Source organism: Cryptomeria japonica, chromosome 8 (genome assembly GCF_030272615.1).
Source record: "Cryptomeria japonica chromosome 8, Sugi_1.0, whole genome shotgun sequence".
NCBI lineage: Eukaryota > Viridiplantae > Streptophyta > Pinopsida > Cupressales > Cupressaceae > Cryptomeria > Cryptomeria japonica.
In genome coordinates this window covers 342846603-342868151 of record NC_081412.1, presented here as the reverse complement: position 1 = coordinate 342868151, position 21549 = coordinate 342846603, and positions in this window count along the sequence as shown.

Sequence of the window (21549 nt, the reverse complement as noted above, 5' to 3'; positions counted from 1 at the left end):
TTTGCTAAATAAATAAAAAAATGGTATTTGGTTGTTCTTCATGAAATGCTAGTTTTAAAATATCCATGAATGCTCTTAAGATTTAAGTTTTTAGTTTGAGAATATTGATTTGTTTTTGGGTCAAGATTGTTTAAAAAAATAATAGATAGATTGGATTTTATCCATATGTGTATTGGAGAATCATGATCTTGTTGAGAAAATTTTCCCCATTTTATTGTTTTAACATTCTGGAAAAAAAATAAAAATGACTGTGGTTGTGAATGAGATCTAGGTTTTTTTAGTGGAAGTTTATTTTAGTTTATATTTTAGTTTTTTTTTATTTTAAATAAATTCTAAGGTTTTTATTTTATTTAAAAAAAAGAAAAAGAAAACGAAATTGAAAAAAATGATATATTTCTAGGTTAGGGTTTGACAGCGGAAGAGTCGAAGCTCAGCGCACGCCGCTGCCCCCTTCCCCTCCTACCCCCGCGGGTTCCGCAGCTACCTGCGCCCGCAACGGCCACAGGACCTGTGCCCGCAAGGGGCCGCAGGGGTCTACACCCGCGGTGACCACAGGGAGCTGTGCCCGCGGTGGCTGCAGTGAGTGGCACTGCAGTGGGCCCCGTAGTGACTCCCTCGTGATTTCATTATTTAAAAGTTTTTTTAATTTATTTATTAAAAAAAAAGAAAATAAAACATTCTTTATTGCATAAAGTAATTTTTGTTTAAAAAAAAGAAGAAAAGTTCATTTTAATTTTAGTGTTAAATATTATTATTATATAGTTTATTAACAAGGGTTAATAAACATATACTAATTAATATAAAGTTTGAAATCTATGATTTATCCAAATTGTTTATTAATATATATATATATATTAATAATAATAATTAAATGAAAATCGTGTATTATTAAAATATTAATTGATTATATTTTTTTACACAGGGGCTAACAATTATATAATAATTAATATTGAAGTTGGGAACCTGTTTAAATGAGGAAATACTCCTTTGGGGATAGATAGAATAACCCTCTTTTAATGAAAATTTATTAAATAAATCATATTTATTATTCGAAGGTGTTTAAATTTATATATTATCCAAGTGCATATTATTTTTGGATTTAGATGTTATAGGACATAAGGGAAATTTAGAAAGAGAATACTAAAGTATAGGAGTAATTGGAAAATGGGATATTTAACATTGGCCATTCTGAAAACTCAAATGATATGCTATTGAATTATTCGAAAAATTAATAATGCATCGATGTGGAAATTGATAAGTTAATGATATCCTCATTTGTAAAAATAAATGGTTTAGTTAGGCCCTCCTTCCCTTTTGTGATATAGACAAAAGGAAATATGGCAAGATCAAATTTATGTAATTATTGACCGAAGTGGTCGTTGTATAGTGGTTGTGTTCACCAAAAAAGGCAGAGATGTAAATGACATGAACCTTATGTAATCTTAACTTAAATAATTGCCAGAGGGGTCTTGCAGTTGAGCAGACCCGGAGATGTAGCCCTCTAGGGGTGAACTCCGAGATCATATCTGTGTTATGTGATGCTTTTGTCTCTCTTGTTTCATTCTTAGAGCTAGCATGTATGGTTGCATTTCATAAGTGTTTAATGGGGATTTAATGAAGTTATTTCTTGAATGCATGAATAAAGTCCTCTTGTTAAATGTAGTAATTAGGGTCGTAAAATATTGTAAATATGATTATAAAAAAAATATTTTATTTATGTTAATGAATGAAGTAAGCATGGAAGGAAACTCACTAGGTTGCAATTATTATATTAACTTGTCATAAAGCATGAAATTTGAACGTAATGAATGGATATCTATTATGGGATTAACTATCATAATATCGAAATTGAAAATCTAATGGAGGAACCTCATTTGGTTATTTACCTTTTTATCTTAATAAATGAACATCGTCATATTAGCTTTATTTCACTAAATGGGATGAATTTATTTAGTTATTTACGTTTTATTCTAGATAAATAATCTTCACCAAATTAGCTTCATTTTAACTATAATGGGATGAACTCAATTGGTTACCCACATTTCAACATCTATAAATGAACTTCATCATAATAGCTATAATTGAACTAAAAAGGGGTGAACTCATTTAGTTATTTGTATTTCAATCTTAATAAATAAACTGCATCATCTCAACTTTACCTTAGCCATGATGGATGAACTCATCGAGTTAGTTATATTTTAACCCTAATGGATGATGTTCATTATGTATTTACATTTTAATCCTTAATGAATGAATTTCATCTTATTAGCTATATTTTAATTAAATGGATGAACTCATGTGGTTATATTACATTTTCACCTTAATGAATGAACTTCATCTCTTAGCATCATTTTAACTTCAATGGATGAACTCTTTTGGCTATATACATTTTAACCACCTACAAATAAACTTTGATATATTATTTATATTGTATCTAAAATGGATGGTCTCGCCAAGGTAACCATATTTAAACCTTAATGGGAGAATTCTTAAGTTGCCTACGTTTAAAATTCATTGAGTAAATACCCTCATGTTAGCCTCCTCTCCAATCATAATAGATGAACGCTTCCTAAATTCTAAAATATCAATTCATCGAACATAGTATATCCATGTCTTAAGTATTAACTTGTAATTAAGACATCTAGCTTAATTGGATCAAATTTCATGAGTTGAGTTAGGTGTAAGGTTACATAATCACGTTGGGAAACTCCTTAGGTTCATTTAACCTTCCGCTGTGTTATCTAAGGGTTAGATAACTCCAATGTATCTTAATGTTGTGTCTTTTTAATTAAAACTCTTTAAAAAATATATATTTACACTCCATATGAGTGTTTTTAGCTTTATCCCTTCGGGGTTTCCTGGCAGGGCATTACACTTGGTATCAAAGCCCATGTTGCAACACTAGGATCTCTAGTTTTGCTTGTGGCCTTAGTTGGTGTGAGGTGTATCTACCTTATGTTGTATGCTTGTCATGTGCGTGTGATTGAGCATACCTTAACTTGTGTGTAACACGTGTGTTCACACCTTGTTTTCACCTTCTTGATGTGGGTGCTTTGGAGTGATTGTATGTGTTTTGTTACTTATTAATGTCTTGGTCTACGACTTCTCTTATTGTAAAAGAGAATCGTATGTACCTTCGTTCTTGATTTGTTTTACTCTTTTGACTAATCCATCTGGGTTGGTTGGTATTGTCTTGAATCTAAAAGTACGAAATGTGCTTGTTATGGTTATGATCTATCTTAGTGTTGTCCACTTAAAGGATGAGTATGGCAAATATTAAATGCTTACTATGTAGTAAAATGAATGATTATCACCCTTCTTCCTCTCTCTCCCCAGAAATTTAAAATGTTTGTTATTTGTGTAACTATCCCTTAAAGGTGAGTTTTCTTATTGCAAGAGAAAGGATGATATTTCTTGATCCCTTGTGTGAGCCTTATAACGCTTATGTGTTTTTAGATTATAAAGGGGTTTGGTTTGAAAGTTAAATATTGATTATTGAGAGAAAATTGTATGTTTATGTTAAGGATTCTCCATGTGCTTTGTAGGAGTAATACAATTAAATTCCATCTTAAGTAAGGTGCATTAATATGCGCATAGTTGATCTTGTGAAAATTGCTTTGTTGTGAAAGAAGTACCAAAAGAGAACATGTTATAGTAGCTTCAAGAGTGTATTAATGTGTTCCACGAAAGATTGTTTTATGTGCTTATTCAAACCAATTGATTTAGGACCTATTTTAGCAACGCTCCATTTAACTTGCCTTTGGATATAGATAATTGTCTTATTGTGTTTAGAAAGAGCAAATGAAAGACTTGTTAATTTGTATGCATTAATGTGTAGTATTAGTAGATAGCTCCTCATTTACCTTTTTGTTGTAATTTGACTTTCAATGTTAGGTTGCAGATTTTGATGTATTGTTGTATTGAATTAAGAATAGTGAGTGTTCCCAAGAAGACTTGTACTACCGAAAAAATGTTTGTCTTGATTTCTTGTTCAAAAAAAACTAGAACATTATATTGCAACAATAATAATTGGAAATGTCATGTTAGGTTGTTTTTGGCACCCTCCTAAAAGATAGTGAAATGAAAACCATGCAACTAAAATGATAGACTTATATCTAAGCATATAGTGTGATCTTGTTGATCTTGTGTATTTGTAGGAAATAGTTGATTTCCCAACTCTCTTCCTCCTCTTGCCTAAATTATAGGGTTTGTTGTTTTTGAAATGCTATTAGGAATGCAGTGATTTAAGAATAATTTTTATAATGCATATGACATTGTATGTTTGCTTTGGCTTCTAATTGAATGAGGAAAGTTTTTCATCTTGGAAAAGAAAATTGCATAGTTAGTAATGTGAATGAAAATGCTTAGTGGAAATTGAGAAAGATATCGGAATGACATTATTTCCTTGTTAAAATTGAATTGTTAAAGAATTTCAGTACGTGTATCTAGAGTAAAATTTATTTAGTGATTCATGTGAAAAGCATAATTAAAACTTCTCTTAAGTAGATGACAGCGTATTGAGAAGTACTCCTCGTAAATGTGACTGAACCAGTAATGGTGCTATTCTTTGTGTGTTGTAAGAAACCCATACTTGCTATGTGTGCCATGGGATGGTGAAGTAATCAACCATGGGGGATATGTTTGCTTATGAGTATGGGAAACCATACCTATTTATGTGATGTTGCATATTTGTTTCCTTACTGAGTGCCAACCCACGGGTTGTTGATAAGTCAATATGTGAAGGGGTAGTATTAGAAGTCACCGTTCCTTGAATAGTATGAACAACGTACGAGTAATGTCGACGCGAAACGACTTTAGCTTCCCTATCTTGAGGAAAAATATAGTTATATAATGAAATTGTATTATAGGTGTACTCAATACTTTCCCTTGCGATGAACCAATTTATGAGGTTCATGTGTGCCAGCCTAATTCCTATCCCTTATTTTGAGCATATAGATGACAGTTCTTGAGCATATTGATGGATTTTATTGGAGCATCTTTTTCCTTGTCTTCATGAGAGGTGTGTTATTTTCACATGAGCTGCCAATTGACTAGTGTTGGTAGACTTGTGGGTAGACCTTAGCCATGTATACCTCTGGCTTACGGCGAGTATCCTGAGAGGAACATTGCTATGCGGGGTGTGACATGCGCGTGCCTTATTCGTGAGGTACACTGCCATGCGGGATACGTCCATTGCGTGCCCTTTCCACTTGGAGTATTGTCATGTCGTGTTGAGACACGATGTGAGATGTAGTAGAAATTGACATGTGGCCTACTGACAGGTTTAGGGTAGAGCCATGCCGCTTGACGACGTGATGCGGGGTGATGTCGAGGTGCATACTGCCATACCATGTGGATGTGGGACTAGGCCACACCACATGATGAGCTACTACGATAGCTAGACGATTGTTCCTTCCTTCCTCGTTGGTGGCTAGCTGCTAGTCACGTAGTGATGTAATGTGCACTTATGATTTTCTTTTATTTATTTATTTATTTCCTTGTGGGCCAGCAATTTATTTTATTTTGACCTTGAAAGTTTAGCCACAATCTTGCAATCTTGATCTTACTTGATTTGATGTTGCAATTCTAGAAATTATTTTCTTGTCTTACTGTTGGAATTGATGATTATTATCTTTATTCTTATGTACTTGGGTGGCTAAACCAGTTTATCCTTGTTGTTTCCATATGCTGGTCTTGTGTTGCAATGTGAATTCCTCTCCAAGAACGTAGGAAACGGTCTTGGATGAGTGTATATGAGGAAGTAGATGTAGGGAACCTTGAGGATGGGGGTATGTGAGGCTATGAGACAGCTAGGATCCACTACCTACCTATGAGTGGTGACTATCTCTTGGAGGCTAAACACCTTACACAACAAGGGATGTTCACAAGGGTCTTGTATGGAAGGTAGCACCGCTATGGTGTACCCTAGCATGATCAAGCCCTTGAGTGAGAGTTTGGATATTTATGATAATGTTATTTGTTCTAAGATCAGGTATAGAGATGTTGATCGTGCATGTTATCTTTGACTGAGCATTAGACATGCTCACATGTGGCCTTTTGTGTTGTGCAAATTCCAGTTATGTGGATAGTTACTATGTGTGATCATGGATTAAATGGTATTAACTTGTCACTATGTTATGGGACATAGTCATTGGAAAGGTTCTTATATGCCTGGAAAGTGTAAACAATTGAGTTATATACATTGCTCTTATTTATTGAAAGTTAACTTGATTGTAGAAATTTATATTTGAAGCTAGTTCTATGTGATAAAGTTTGGCTAAAAGAGGTATGGGTGAAAGAATTTGATCTTGATGGCATGTTTTATTGTCATGTTTGATAGGTGATTATGGTAACTGTTGTCTATATCTTGTAATGCATTAAATTGGTGTAATGAAAGGAAGGAAAAATTCTCGTTTCTCTACTATGATTGTGTGTAAATTCTAGAATATTTTAAGAAGTGTATGATTTTAGATGCATTCTGTTAATGGATAATGACATTCGTAGAGGATTTATAAATAATGTTTTAATTGTTGACAAAATATTTGTTTGTGCAAATTGAGAATTGTTAATTGAGTTTCAGGGCTAATATGTGTTGTATGATTTCCGCTTAGCCTTGTGACTTGCAGGAGTAAGTCAGAGCCTAGGGGGGGAGAATGTAATGCCCTACCCTAGTCGGCCTTGTAAAATTCATTTGACCTTGGTTGACTTCCTATGTGGCATTCTTGAATAGTTGATTAACCGTGATGTAATGTTGTAGATTAGATAATATAAATAATTGTGCATACCTATTATTGTTCTTTTGCATCGATTCTTGCGTAATGTAATTGTTCCCTAATTCTTCTTATAAATCTCGAGCTAATGCCTTCATTGAATATGTATATATATGTATGCTTGCGTGACTCATGGTTGCAGGAGATTGCAGGTACTATACTGCCTAGGTGCGAGGTTCGCCTCCATCAAGATTTGCAGGGTTGAGTATACCCCCTTCATCCTTAGAATTTGGATTAGGTGGTCATAAAACTCTCGTCTTGCCTTAGCCATGATCAAGTGAGCGTTGTGTGTGGTCCTTTGGGTTCCTTTTTCGTTTGGGTTGCGTGTCGTGTGATTGGTGGATTTTCTTGGTTTGCATGCCTTGCGTGTGGTAAATGGAGTATTTTATCCTAAGTATTTAATTCAATTTAATGTGTTGATTTATGCATTAGTAATTAAGAAATTAAAATAGATAGGTTTCTTTTATATGATTAATCGTTAATCTAAGAGATCGCTTTATTTATATTTGTAGCAAGCTTAAGTATTTAATTTGAATTAATGTGTTCATTCACGCATTAGTAGTTGAGAAATCAAAATAAATAGGCTTCTTTTAGGTGATTAATCATTAATTAAAAAGATCGCTTTATTTATGTTGTAGCGAATTTAATTTAATGATTAATTTTAAAGAATGAATTTAATTAGTTTATGCATTTTAAAAAGGAAATATTTAAAGTTATTTGAAATATAATAAAATTAACCTCTTTTGCATTTTGGAAAAGAAAGGTTAATTTTACTTATTTAAGAAAATCATTTGTTATTAGAAAAGCAAGTTTAATTTAGAAGTAAATTTGATATAGTGTGAAATATTGATTTTGGGAATTAATTTAATTAAATATTTACCCTTGTCATTATTGCAAAATATAAATGTTGGCTTAATTAATATTGAGAAATTAAAATTTAATAAGAGAGAAGCATTTTAATTAGAAAATCAAGTTAAATTAATTGAATAGTTGAAAAGAATTATTATTTTCTTTTTATTTAAAAAGTGCTTAAATTTCAAAATTAGAAATTAGGTCAAAAGGTGATTCATTTAACCTAGGTTGAAAAATATTTTGGGGGTTGTTGAGTTTTTGGGAAAGAAAAAAATATTGGGATGGAGATTTGGGAATTTTTGCAAGGATGGATTTCTACAGCTGCAGGATTGGGGGCTTTTCTTCGAATCTTACCAGGAATGCTAAAGAGGTAGGATTTCGGTTTTCCCTTTTGTTCTTTGCTAAATCAAAAAAAATAAAATATTTTGTTGTTCTTCATGAAATGCTGGTTTTAAAATATCCATGAATGCTCTTAAGATTTAAGTTTTTAGTTTGAGAATATTGATTTGTTTTTGGGTCAAGATTGTTTAAAAAAAAAATAGATAGATGGGATTTTATCCATATGTGTATTGGAGAATCATGATCTTGTTGAGAAAATTTTCCCCATTTTAATGTTTTAACATTTTGGAAAAAAAAATATATATGACTGTGGTTGTGAATGAGATCTGGGTTTTTTTAGTGGGAGTTTATTTTAGTTTATATTTTAGTTTTTTTTTATTTTAAATAAATTCTAAGGTTTTTATTTTATTTAAAAAAAAGAAAAAGAAAACGAAATTGAAAAAAATGATATATTTTTGGGTTAGGGTTTGACGGCGGAGGAGCTGAAGCTCGGCTCGCGCTGCCACCCCCTTCCCCTCCTACCTCCACGGGTTCCACAGCTACCTGCACCTGCAGCGGCCACAGGGGTCTGCGCCTGCGGCGGCCGCAGGGAGCTGCGCCTGCGGTGGACGCCCATGGTGGCCGTAGTGAGCGGCGCCGCGGTGGGCCCCACTATGACTCCCCCGTGATTTCATTATTTAAAAGTTTTTTTAATTTAAAAAAAAAACATTCTTTATTGCATAAAGTAATTTTTGTTTAAAAAAAAAGAAGAAAAGTACATTTTAATTTTAGTGTTAAATATTATTATTATATAGTTTATTAACAAGGGTTAATAAACATATACTAATTAATATTAAGTTTGAAATCTATGATTTATCCAAATTGTTTATTAATATATATATATTTTTAATGAGATTAATATATATATTTTTTAATAATAATAATTAAATGAAAATCGTGTATTATTAAAATATTAATTGATTATATTTTATTACCCAGGGACTAACAATTATATAATGATTAATATTGAAGTTGGGAACCTGTTTAAATGAGAAAATACTCCTTTGGGGATAGATAGAATAACCCTCTTTTGATGGAAATTTATGAAATAAATCATATTTATTATTCGGAGATGTTTAAATTTATATATTATCCAAGTGCATATTATTTTTGGATTTAGATGTTATAGGACATAAGGGAAACTTAGAAAGAGAATACTAAAGTATAGGAGTAATTGGAAAATGGGATATTTAACATTGGCCATTCTGAAAACTCAAATGATATGCTATTGAATTATCAGAAAAATTAATAATGCATCGATTTGGAAATTGATAAGTTAATGATATCCTCATTTGTAAAAATAAATGGTTTAGTTACACCCTCCTTCACTTTTGTGATATAGACAAAAGGAAATATGGCAAGATCAAATTTATGTAATTATTGACCGAAGTGGTCATTGTATAGTAGTTGTGTTTACCAAAAAAGGCAGAGATGTAAATGACATGAACCTTATGTAATCTTAACTTAAATAATTGCCAGAGGGTTCTTGCAGTTGAGCAAACCTGGAGATGTAGCCCTCTAGGGGTGAACTCCGAGATCATATCTATGTTATGTGATGCGTTTGTCTCTCTTGTTTCATTCTTAGAGCTAGCATGTATGGTTGCATTTCATAAGTGTTTAATGGGGATTTAATGAAGTTATTTCTTGAATTAATGAATAAAGTCCTCTTGTTAAATGTAGTAATTAGGGTCGTAAAAGATTGTAAATATGATTATAAAAAAAATATTTTATTTATGTTAATGAATGAAGTAAGCATGGAAGGAAACTCACTAGGTTGCAATTATTGGATTAACTTGTCATAAAGCATGAAATTTGAACGTAATGAATGGATATCTATTATGGGATTAACTGTCATAATATCTAAATTGAAAATCTAATGGAGGAACCTCATTTGGTTATTTACCTTTTTATCTTAATAAATGAACATCGTCATATTAGCTTTATTTCACTAAATGGGATGAATTTATTTAGTTATTTACGTTTTATTCTAGATAAATAATCTTCACCAAATTAGCTTCATTTTAACTATAATGGGATGAATTCAATTGGTTACCCACATTTCAACATCTATAAATGAACTTCATCATAATAGCTATAATTGAACTAAAAAGCGGTGAACTCATTTAGTTATTTGTATTTCAATCTTAATAAATGAACTGCATCATCTCAACTTTACCTTAGCTATGATGGGTGAACTCTTCGAGTTAGTTATATTTTAACCCTAATGGATGATGTTCATTATGTATTTACATTTTAATCCTTAATGAATGAATTTCATCTTATTAGCTATATTTTAATTAAATGGATGAACTCATGTGGTTATATTACATTTTCACCTTAATGAATGAACTTCATCTCTTAGCATCATTTTAACTTCAATGGATGAACTCTTTTGGCTATATACATTTTAACCATCTACAAATAAACTTCGATATATTAATTATATTGTATCTAAAATGGATGGTCTTGCCAAGGTAACCATATTTAAACCTTAATGGGAGAATTCTTAAGTTGCCTACGTTTAAAATTCATTGAGTAAATACCCTCATGTTAGCCTCCTCTCCAATCATAATAGATGAACGCTTCCTAAATTCTAAAATGTCAATTCATCGAACATAGTATATCCATGTCTTAAGTATTAACTTGTAATTAAGACATCCAGCTTAATTGGATCAAATGTCGCGAGTTCAGTTAGGTGTAAGGTTAGGTAATCACGTTGGGAAACTCCTTAGGTTTGTTTAGCCTTCCGCTGTGTTATCTAAGCGTTAGATAACTCCAATGTATCTCAATGTTGTGTCTTTTTAATTAAAACTCTTAAAAAAAAAAAATATTTACACTCCATATGAGTGTTTTTAGCTTTATCCCTTCGGGGTTTCCTAGCGGGGCATTACAGTTTCTCGGTGGTAGACTGGTCTCATGGATGAGTAAGAAGTAGAGTTGTATCTCTCAGTCTATAGTGGAAGCAGAGTATGTTGCAACTTTCATGAACTACACTCAGACAATCTGGATGAAGCATGTATTAAATGGCTTCAAAGTTCCTATATCTGAACCGGTAAGTATATTTTGTGACAATACTAGTGCAATTAACATCTCCAAGAATCCGGTTTTACATTCTAGAACCAAGCACTTTGAGCTTAAGTATCATTTCTTGAGGGAAAAGGTTCAGAACAAAGAGATTGCACTGGAACATGTTTCCAGTACGGAGCAGTTAGCAGACATATTCACCAAGCCTCTCCCAAAGGCTACATTTATGTACTTAAGAGGTGAATTAGGGGTGTTGCCCCTTCAGGAGGTAAACTAAAGGCATATGCTCCACATCAGTCAGGTATTGCATAGTCAAATTTTTTTTGGATTGATGTGTTGAAGGATGCTACTCCTTAGGGGAGCAGCATAATGGAATAGGGAAGCTTGTGCCTCCACTTTGGCATTGTTCTCAAATGGGGAGAAGATGTGAAGCGAAGAAGATATCTGCAGAAATTGGGGGAGAAGATGTGAAGCATAGAGATATCTTTGTATATTGCCATCAATGCCAAAGGGGGAGATTGTTGGCATTATGTGAACCGGTATGAGGACATAATGACATTGTGTGTTGTCATTGATGTCAATATGATGAAGAGAAGAGAACTGGTATAACACTGTGAACCAGCATTTGTGCCAAAGTGAAGTGGTGTGTTTGTTCAAGGTGAACTAACATATGATTATGGGAATCGGCACATGGAAGCTTTGTATGACTACCGGTTGGTAGTCTCAACTTTAGGGTTTTCGGTTGAAGTGCTTCAAGCCTGTGTGGCTCAACCGGTGACTTTGTGTGATGAGTAAGCATGGTAACAAAGAACAGGTCATGTTTCCATGTAAGCCTTGTGTGCATGAAGGATCTTGAATGAAGGAGATTGTTCTTATCTACCTCGAGAATGTGCGAAGTCTATAAATGGTGATAACGTGTGATGGGTTATCAGCCGCCATGAAATTGGTAGAAAATGAACAATGGAGAATGTCTTGAGTTTGGATCAAGATTGTTGCATTTAATGCAATGTGATCAACAATTAGGATTGAACCGTTTGAATTCCTTAACCTAATAGGTTTAGGATTTAGAATTTATGCTACCGACCTATCTATTTTCCTATAAGGTCAATGTTGTGTTTCTTTCTGAGGTTGTTGGCAAAAGTTGTGTGTGTGTATCCATGAGAAGAGATACGTGATTCTTGCTAGACCAGAGGAGAGAAGTGATACCTGTAGAGTGTAAGTGTAGAAGGTGAAGAGGAGCTAAAGCAGATCTGCATTGGCATTGAGTGTTGTTACCAGATTATTGTAATACCTGTTGATCTCTAACCACTTCAACAGTTGAGAAATCCCTTAACAGGGTAGCTTTAACTGGCTTGTTGTAAATCCTTTAACAGGGTGACTCAAAACCATTGAGTTCTTGAAATCCTCTAACAAGGTAACCTTTAACAGGGTTTAACCCTTAACTAGGTATTCTAGCCATCCCTTAACCGGGTGATCCCTAACAGGATAGGTTCCTAACAGAACCTATTGTATTAGTCTTTAACCAGACAAGGCTCCTAATAGAGCGGACTTGTAAAGAGTTCAAAAATAGCTTGTGGGTATTCATCCCCACCATGGTTTTTCCCAGTTGGGTTTCTACATGAAAAATATGTGTGTCATATGTGATGTCTTCTTCATGTGATGCTATGTTGTTTTTTGTCAAGTGGTGAATCATGTTGATCTAGTTGTTTATATATATCTTTGATGGTAGATTACCTATTCATGCACTGCGGTGAAATGGAAATGTAGTGTTAGATTGTATGAGAAGATAAGTGTTAACCGGTTTATGCTTGTCTCAGTTATTCTAGGTTTTGTTGGTTCTACTCTATTTAAAGACCGGTGTTACTGTTTGTCTGTCAATGCATAGTGTCTGCTGACAAACCAGTTTAAGATTGTTTTTTTGTCTGTACTAATTCACCCCCCCCCCCCTCTTAGTACCGGTTTGGTACTATCCATTCATCATTGAGTTATCAAGTTATAGAAGAACTTAATATGTAATGAGAAAATTCATCAAAGGAAGTCAAACACAGTGTATCAAACAATGGTGGAGATTGTAATTAAGAACTTCAAAGCAGTAAGAGCCCAACTTATAAGTAATATGCAAGATCAATATAAAGCAACACCAAGGCATGTTTGATGGTAATATCTCATGGTTCTAATCTGCATAGACAAAAAAAAAGCTATCAAAGAGATCATTTTGTAGTCAATTAACTATTGTGATAGCTCAAAAAGCTAATGAGGCAGAGACAATTATTATCATTGTTAATGTAAAGAGGATTGTGAATGGGTCTAGATCTGAGATACAGGTCTTCAAGGGTTCCAATGAGAGAAGCAACTTCAATGGGGTCTTATGACAGTAATATGTATTCACTGTTGTTTTTATTGAGGACAATCAAGACACAAGGTTACACAGTTGAAGGGTTTATCATCATGACATAAAAGATGCATAGGGACAGTGATGGTTGCATTCCTAGTGATGAATTAGTCATAGTAAGGAGAATTAATACCATGGACAACTAAACATAAGAAATTTCCTGGAAGTCCTAGCCATATAAGGACAATAGAGGCTTCATAATAGCATGCAGATTTAGTAGCTAGAGATCCATCAAAAGAGCAGTATCAAGAGCATAAAGACCATGCCAATCTAGAAGATCACAACCTTTGTGCAAGGCAAATCAAAAGAAAGCAATACTTGATCATGCATAGTTATCAACCCATTAAAGGTCACTATGTATCATCAAAATAGTGAAAATGTTTATCAGCAAAGGAAGAGCAATATTATCAGCTAAAGGAGGTATATTAACATGGTAAAAAATGCTCTAGAAGTATTGTTTAAAAAACATCTCTATTAATGGGTACAAAATGCCATCACAAGTATCAAATCCAGTTATAGTTGCAGCTCCATCATACAGTTGTGAACTACGGACCATAGAGTAGTCACTTGTTCCTTCAAAATGCATTTTCAAGGGATCCATAAATAGTCAAATTATAATAATCATGAAAAGAACCTACAATAGTCAATGAGTAACAAGGAGTATGAATTCGGCTTGGTGTTTGTGAAATAAATCCACAGCAGAAAGTCACGTCATTATGCATCTAATGAAAGAGATTTTCGTTATCATAGTGATAAAAGAATTTTTGAACAAACAGTGAGATAATAATGATAGTATTAGTGCATACAAGCAAAGCTACATGAGAAAATATAGTGGTACAAAAACAAATCATTACATTTGAATAGTGAAATGAGAAGGAAACATATAAGGAAATGGTGTAGAGTAAATCTAAGAGAACACCATGAAAGAATATATTGAGCAACCAAAGATACTGGAAATCTTCAAAGATACAATGAAAGCATTATACACATTAGCGGCCATGGAATGAATAGTATAAGGCACAAATGTGGTAACAACCCTAAAAGATTAGATCTGGAGCATAAGAAATTGTACCCTTCTTTTCCCTGCAGAAATCCTCATCGAATCACCAGTCTTAGAAACAAAATAATGCACAATGCACATAAAACCCTAAGACTCCCATGACGGCTCGAGACCAAGAAAATCAGCAAAGAAAGGAGGGATACTGTTGGTATTTTGGTATGGTTTTTTCATTGATGTCAACACCTACTAAATACACCTACTTTGGAGATCCAGCAACATTCACTGGCAAGCAGTAATCTATGCAACAGTTACTGGTATATGATCAACCGGCAGGATATAATGTTCACCGGTACCTGGAATGACATGGAAGACACTTGGTAATGTCGAAGACATCATGTGGACACTTTATTTTGAAGTACTAATCATTGATATATTCTTATTTGCATATTTGCCTTTACCGACAAATAGGTCTAGGTTAACCATCTAGGGTTACACCAACAGGTTTATCTTTTCCAGATCAGCATGGCACACTATGGAGATGATTTATTATTGTTATAAATGCATTAAGCCGACATGTTTTATCAGTTATTGCATCGGATATTATATTATTTGTAAAATGTTTTATTGTAATATCTTGTAGAGCCGACCTACTAAAATTGGTCTTAGGGTATGGTATAAATGTAAGATCTTATTTGTAAGATCAAGTGTGGAATGCGAAAAAGATTTGAGTGAAGGTATATGCGAGATAAAGCAGAGGCATACATGAAGACATCATTTGAAGGTGAAGTTAGGTTTTTGTAAAAGCATATCAGCATTACACCGGTACTAAATTTAGCATATGAAGATGTGATTTTGCACAGTACACTCTTATTGGATTTAACCGTCCAACTGTAGTCAGTGTGACTCCCATTTGTGATTGAGCAATGAGCTCTAGGCTGTTGGCCTTTCTGCATGTGCAGACCCCTCTTTGTACACTTACTATTTGCAGTAGTATCATCTGATTGTGGGTAAGGTTTCCCACCATGGTTTTTCCCCTTACAGGGTTTCCACGTACAAATATTGGTGTCATGTGTTGTGGATGACTTTGTGTTTATGTTTCATGCATTAATTCTTACCGGTATAGAAATTTACTATTAACTCTATCTACCGACATACTAAACTGATTTACCGGTATTAAGTATTAAGTTGGTTAATAAGTTTCTGATTTGAATTTATTAGACAACTCATTCACACCCTCCCCCCCTCTCAGTTGTCTCTGGGACCTAACAGAGACAATAAAATGAAAAGATCATAGTGAGCCTATGAGTAAAAGATATTTTGAAAATGTTGCAAAGAAATAAAAAATGAGAAAGACTCGAAAATTCCTATCATAAAGAGAATCTTACCTCACATTCACTGGTGAAGATCTATGAAAATCATCAAGGTAACAAAGATATTGAACTTCAGAGATCAAAACCCTAAGTTGTATCATACTAGCCGCCTCCAAGCTCAACAAAATAATAGAAGATGTAAAGTTCTTTCATATTTTTCTTAACTTCTATGGTTCCAAAAACCCTAAGGTAGGCCCGATGAAGCAAAAGCCTATTTGTTTGTGCATTTTAAAAACAAAGCTTCATTTTAATTTCTATGTCATGGCCTAGGTTTTCTTTTGTAATTCATGGAAGTGTTTAATAAACACTTTTTCGTTTTAGGTCTGTTATCACTGTTTAAAAAATGGGTATGCTTTTTCCATTATTGGCTAAGTCTGTAATGTTTTTTGACTCTGGTATGTTCTTGTTGCTTCAAGACTGTTTCAAGTCCAAATCGGTTTAGGGTTTAGGTTTTAAATCACTTTAATGAATGATAAAAACCCTTTGGTTTCTATTTCTGCATTACTTTATTCACTTGAATAATGGGTCCCTTTGTCGTGAAAATGTTCCCCCCCTTGTAACTTACCTAGGCGATCCCTTCAAATGTTTTAATTCCCGCTTTTAAATATGCCTTTTTCTAAATGTCTGTCAAGCCTTGTAAGAATCATGCAACTTTCTGTTGATCTGATAGTCCGCATTGATTCACGACCTAAAAGTGCTCACAATTTATCTATCATGAAGTAGCGAAAGGCAGAAAGGTGGACCCGACACATTGGTTTGAGCCAAAGTTAAATACCGGTCAAGTCCCATCTGATCGGACGGATAGCATGATTTCATGAGATCAAGGTAAACATGGTTTACTCTTCGCGAAGTCGTGAAAGGGTTTGGTGGGACCCGGCAATGAAGGCTTTCCCCTCGGTTAAAAGATGATCAAGTCAGGTCAAGATCGACGGCCCGCATTGTTTCGTGGCCGAGAAATGCTTGTGGTTTACTCATCGCGAAGTCGCGAAAAGGGTTGGTGGGCCCAAAGGGCAGGCTAAGCACGAACTTAAAAGGCATTCATCTCTGTTTTGATCCAACGGTTCTCATGATTTCGTAGCCATAAGTTGAATGATGATTAGTGTTTGTGAAGTCGCGAAAGACAGGTGGAAGTCACACGTAGGTGTGAAGTGGAAAAATAGCTGTTACTTTTGTGGAGCTCGATAGGGACATGTCAAGTGACACGTAGTTCTAAAGGATTATTAAGGGCCCACCAAGGTGTAACTGACGGTTATGTGGGAGTAATAAACGATGGCACATGGCAGATCCAGAATGGAACCCTAGTGAGTTGCCATGGCCAATGTCTAACTGCCATGTGGTGTGTATTTATTAATGAAAAGGTGGGGTAAGTGATTCCCGGGTGCAGGGCCCACTTAAAAGGCGTTCATCTCAGGAATTATCCAATGATTCTCATTGATTCGTGGTCCGAAGATGCCCAAAGATTAACCTCTGCAAAATGGCAAAAATCGCTAACCGTCAGGGTGAGGCGTGGTTAGTTAGAAAGATTGATGGTCCCAGTTGGAACTAAAGGTTGGGTGACTTGAGTTAGATCTAACGCTTGGCGCGGCCTCACCGAGGGGAAGTGCTTGATTGTTAAGTATTGAGAAGTGGCGAAAAGATGGTAGGGCCTAGAACTTAAGCAGAGAGATTAAGCAGAGGTAAAGACAATGCAAGTTCCCGTGATTTAACGGCTAGCGTTGCTTCGTGAAAGAAAAGAGCGTGGGTTTTATGCTTAGTGAAACAACGAAAGAGTGAAACAGATGAAAGACTTAGAGGAATCATGACCCGTTGGAGCCAGTTTTGAATTTGATTTGGTGAATTCAATTATGAAAAGAAAGCCGAAGCATGCGGAGTTAATTCCTAAAAACTTAAATGCCAACTTATCTTCTGTAGTCCGCATCAACTTAATTGCTAATATCGTTTCATCGAAGTTTGTTGCTGAGCGAATTGTTGCAGAGCAATTTTCTTCAGGTGAATACTTAGGTTCTTTGTGCTTTTCTTGATAACTCTAGCTTGTTCTCAAATATTTGTCGTGTGAATTACTTTGTTAGAGGTTTGTGCTGGTTGCTGGTGGTGTAATTGCTTGTCCAAAATGGCACCTAGAAGAGAATTCACTGGGATGGTGGACTACCAAGAATGGAATGTATGTGATGATTTTTTAGAAAAATTAACCATGTCCACTAATGTTGGGGCTAAGATCAAAGAATTAGTACCCAAACACCCTCATCTAAAAATTGGAGATGGCTTGTATGATAAGGGTAATTGGTTGAGAGACCCTGAAATAGGAATGTCAAGCTTAGGACTTTTCAAAGTTGGTTTTGGGCAAAGAAATTCCCTAGCTCCTGTGAATGGCATATGGGAACAGGATGTAGGAAAGATTGTGGTCCTAGGAGTTTTTATGGATACAGACCTGTTAACTTTGATTGCACAAAATTATGACTCTGTGGCAAGGTGCATCCAGAACATAAAAGGGTCAGTCCTGATTGAAATCAATGAAGATGAGTTCAAAAAAGATTTCAAACTTAGTGAATCCTCCAATTTGTTAGAGCCTATTGATTTTGAATAATTATCCTAGACTTACAACATATAGAGGGAGCATCTTAGGTATGGCCCATTAAGAGAGTTCTTTGTGAAGATAGGGGGGTTGACAGTTTTAGGCCCCAACACAATGGAACCTTTCTCCCTCAATTTATTTACTCTGAGAGCTAAGCGTATGTATTGGGCCTTATACCAAATCTTTGGGGAAGATGCTAAAAAGAATATGCCAACCCATTATATCCTGATGATTACCCAAATTTTGAATCCTTCTTTGGCCATTACATTTGATTATGCTTCATACCTTGCTAATGCCATTCATAAAGGGTTAGTAGGAATCAAGAATGGTAAAGTTGACAAGCCATTTGGATGGTATTCTATGTTAATGCACATGTTCCTGTTCAAGGGTGCTGATTACTTTGCAAAGGAGATGGACCTGGTTAAGGTCAAGGATAATGAGGAAATGCCAGTACAATTGTGGAGTACTGTTTTATCATGGGATAGAGTGGATGCAAGTTATCTAAAGTTTGATAGATGCTTTGCATCTAAGATCAGGATCCTCTTATGTACGGAAACCCTAGAATCCCTAAAGCTCTTTTGGAATTTATTAGACCTAAGGAGTTCACCGAGGATATCAAGATTTCTCACAATTGGGGAGACATCTGTTTGTACCCTGTGTCTACTATTTTCAGAGTGTTTGGATTTAGAGGCACCCCTTATTTATTACCCTATCAGGTCCCATTGAAAATAGGGATTGCCAAAGTGCTCAGACAGATTGGAGGGGTGCAGGAAGCTGAGTTGACTAACAGAGGTAAAGGGAATATTTTCCCAACTGTTACCATGGCCCACCATTTTGTAATCACTAAGGGTGGATGGAGATTCTTTGAAGATTTCTTTAAACCATATAGGTTATCAACTGCAGTGTCAAGATGTGTAGACCCAGAGGACTTCTTCAATGGCATGTTCAGGAAAAGAGCAGTTTGCAGAGGTAGGCCTCATCAATTTCAATTTCCTGAGGATTTGATTAGAAATGAGTTCAGCTTAGATGAGTAGAAACTGAGGAAGGAGAAATGGGTGGCATATAAGAAAGCCCTTGATTTTATTCATCAATTTGACACTAGCTATGACCCTCTGTCTAGCTTCACCCCAATTGAGGAGAAAATAAAGTTTTTGATTCTTTATTTTGAATATGTAATGCAGACCCTAAAGGAAAAAAGGGAGGCCGTAATGCAAAATGATCCTCATAAGGTTAAGATGGTCTTAGCCAAGCCTTCTTTTGCTAAAGCAATCCCACCTAGTGACTATGCCATGCTCAAGAGACCAAAGTACACTGTAATGATGCCAGTGATAGGTGAGCCTTCCTCTTCAAAAGGGAAAAGGAAAATTGGAGATATTGTAGACATTCAGGATTCCCCTAAGAGGCAAAAAGTGGGAAAAGAAATTGAAATTAATGAGCCCCAATATTCCCCATCTCAGTCTCCTATCCACATTGGAGATGAACAAGTTGTGGCTGAACAGTTATTGCAGTTAGGGAGTCTTGGTGAGATTTCTTACACTTATGAGGAGACTCAAGAAGGGATGGCTGAAGAACCACCAAATGCTGAAATAGATTTAACTGATGGTGAGCTAAAGGGCCAAGAATTGGACCTTACTATTAAGCAAGCTAGTGAAGAATTCCTAGCTAATAGAAACTTTGTCACATCAGGAGCTTTTCTACAATTTCTTTGGAAACAGGACATTGATCAATTCAAGATCAGATGTGAGAAAAGGGTAAATGAGCAGCCTCTCAAAAATGGAGCCCAAGTAGAACAAGAAGTTAAGCAAGAAATGATGGAGGAGTTCAAAGCAATCACCCCTGAGAAAGGGAGGGATATATTGGACAAAGCTGGTGTGTTAATCCTCCCTGAATGGGACATAGCTGATGCATTGATCCTTGATGCAATAAGAAAGGAAACAAAGCCAATGGAAGGTGTGACCTTCAACACGGATAATGTTGCTCTCGTCCTATGGTCATTAAAGAAAGATGAGAATAGGAGGAAGAAAAATGCCTCAGATTCTAACCTCTTTGGAGGAATGATTGTCAAGAGGGTTCAGGATACAGGAGTGGTGGAGGCAGGTAGTACTATTCTAGAAACTACAAAGTTTAATGTGGCAGTAGCAGAGAAAGAAGCCCAAGAAAAGGCTACTCTCCAATTTAAGTTGGAGACTATTTTAAAAGCTTATAATGAAGCTAAGGAAGGAATAGCCAATAGGGACAACATCATCACTAAAATCCAAAGCCAATTGGCAAGTCAACATCATCAAGGTGAGCCTTCGCCATTGATGATCGGTTCCTCTCCTGCAAGACCCCCACCTACTAGCCCAATTATAGAATTCCCTCCTTCTCCTATGCCTTCTGGTTTCCAACTGACTGAGACTTATCAACATGAAATGGAAAAGCTGAAACAGGCCCATGCATTATTTGCAAGCAAGTATGAGGAGAAGATAAAGGCAACAATTTCAAGCTTTGTTGACACTGTTGATGCTCCTACAGTATATCTCAATATGAAAAGAATTTTGGATACTCTTAATGAGTTGGATGAGGATAAGGCTATTTTAGAGCCTATTATGAATAAATGGTTACCCAGGGAAGTGGACTTAGAACTGATGTGTGCATCATATGATGAGCCAGAGGCTGATGTCACTATTAAGTCTACATGTAAGTTGGCAAAAGAATTGACAAAGTTGGTTGAAGGAAGAGCTAATGTGGAAAGGAAAGCTAATTTGTATCAGAAAGAATATACCGAGCATAACTTTGCATTGTTTCCTGGAGGTATTGTCAACCAAAATCAGTTAAAGGCTAACCAGGCATGGCTAGATGAGTTATGATCTAATTTATCCTTAATGGTAAATGAGATAATCAATAAAGATGACACCTCTTTGTTCTTTAAAACAATTGAGGAAATAGAGAAGATCAAATCTCATTATGGGTTTTTGGATTTAGAGGTAAGGAAAGTGAGGAACACCTGGAAAAAGTTGTTAAAGTTGAATAAAAAGATTATTGGCCACTCATGGCCTAATGATGATGTTTTCCAAGGATGGTCCCAAAAGTATGTGGTGGCCGATGTGGAGGTTCAAGAAGAAGATGCTCTGGAACAGTTAGAACACATTCCATAATAGTTAGAGGGCGCTCCTGAATCATTAGAGGATATTGCGGAGGAGACACCAACT